Source organism: Engraulis encrasicolus, chromosome 2 (assembly GCF_034702125.1).
Source record: "Engraulis encrasicolus isolate BLACKSEA-1 chromosome 2, IST_EnEncr_1.0, whole genome shotgun sequence".
NCBI classification, from domain to species: domain Eukaryota; kingdom Metazoa; phylum Chordata; class Actinopteri; order Clupeiformes; family Engraulidae; genus Engraulis; species Engraulis encrasicolus.
This window is the reverse complement of record NC_085858.1, coordinates 49,141,090-49,143,303: the sequence shown is the minus strand read 5'-3', so window position 1 is coordinate 49,143,303 and position 2,214 is coordinate 49,141,090.

Below are 2,214 nucleotides of genomic sequence, written 5' to 3'. Positions count from 1 at the left end.
GCCCACCTGGAAACTCCAACTCCCATTGACATTGTGACACAGCACTCCACGGCACACAAGTGTTCACTGCACACTGCACACAACAAAATTGCATTTATGCCTCACCTGTGCAAGGAGGCAGCCCCCAATGGCGCCCCAAGGGAGCAGTGAGGCAGAATAGTACCATGCTCAGGGTACCTCAGTCATGGAGGAGGATGGAGGAGAGCACTGTTTAATTACTCCCCCCACCAACCTGGCAGGTTGGGAGTCGAACTAGCAAACTTTGGGCTTCAAGTCTGACACCCTAACCCACGCTTACCTATGACTGCCCATGCTCACTGTATTTACCTTACACTTTACTGCTCACCTACACACCTGACGAAGACCGCCTGAGGTCGAAATGTTGTGTTAAATAAATCGGTGAGCAGTAAGCTTTACAGTGTGCGGATTTTCTTTCTTCTTTTACGCACGTTTGTTTGATCCAGCACCTGTTTTACTGGATGTGTGCGCATCACCTACACTACCACTGTATTTACCTTCCCTAATGTCACAGGCGTGTCACAGCTACAGGCATTTGTGAACACTTTCAACTGCCTTCCAGAGAATAACAGTAAGGCCAGAGAGAGTAGATAAGAGAGAGGTTCCGCTGGCCCATTGTTTCCAGGTTCTACTGTCGCAAGGGGGAGGGGGGGGAAATCCCCCTTTAGGCAGACCTAAGGACTGTTCTATTCATTTTAGGTGAATAGAGTTCTTCAGCGGAAGCGGAAGCATGTAGTAGATTGTAGTCTTTCATGTTAGCATTTAAGGACGTCCTGGTTCCTATCGGCTTCCGGCCTCCATTGGGAATGAATAGGGGTAAATTTCAAATAAGCTCCGAGTGCAAGCAGGCGCTTAGCGAACCCCCGCAAACTGTCGAGGGTGTTAAAAATAGGCTGTAGGTATGACATGGTTGATCATTTTGTGTCAAACTTCGACATAAATACGATGTTGCGTCCATATGCTAAACCCGGAAGCTTTTGGCGACTACAGAAGCGGCGCCTGTATCTAACGGCATGTACGTGCGGAAGGTTGTACCCATGGCAACCAAAGGAAAGTATGTAGTTCGGAAGTTTTAATGATCAGAAAGGGGTTAGCAATATTGAATTATAATCGTCATGATTTAACATGTGAATACACCAACATGATGATACGATCCGTTCCACTAATGAGAAAGGGATGCGGGGACACGCTAATGTTCGTTGTTGGCGTGCAACTTATATTTTTGCCAAACCTGAATCTCTATGGCGTTTTGCAATGTAAAAAATCGCCATGGAACCGGTAGTCCAAACGCCGCATACAAGTTGACGTCAACGCTGAAGAGCTCTATTATGACACTCCCCTTTAGGCAGACCGGAACCTGGTCACGTTAGGTGCCCTATTATGTTGGCATATCTCTATATAATTAAAGAATCTCTGGTAAGGAATTATTCTGCACTGTGTTGCACATTTATTGGTATTGCATTATACTCTGTGATAGGTTGCATCCCACACACACCATGCGCGCACACACACACACACACACACACACACACACGTACACACACACAAACGTTAACCGCAGGGTGGATGCTGTGTGCTGTTTCAGTTCCCGTTTCCCAGCCTCTCGAAACGCACGCGGTGCTGAAAGCTTGATGTAAAGGGAGATGATTGGTACGTGTGGGCTGCTGTGCACTGCCTCCCACCGTCTCCCCTGGATGGAGACCTCAAGCTTGTCTACTACAGTGATTCTCAAAGTGTGGTCCAGGGACCTCTAGTGGTCTATGACTGAGCTAGTCTACTATGACAGAGGTAGTCATATTGACTCTGAAGAAGACATGAGAATGTCGAAACGTTAGTCTCGGCGCTTGCCCAATAAAAACAAGTTAATTTCCACATCTGAAGATGCTCCGGTGATTCCTTTTTTTCCCTGCATTTACCAACAGTGTTGCCAGATTGGGCGGGTGCCCGCCCAATTGGGCTACTTGGGATGAGCGTCGGCGGGCAAAAACGGGAAAAATTGGCCATTTGGCGGTTTTTTAAGCCGTTTTGGGCCCATAGAAGTCAATGTAATTTGTTGAATTTGGGCAGAATTTAGCTAATTTTGGCGTTTTTTGAGAACCTTTTGGGCGGGATTTGGTCAGACACATCTAGCAACACTGTTTACCAAGTCCTTTCCCGAGACGCACCAGATTGTGAAGTACAGGAGCACGGAGGATA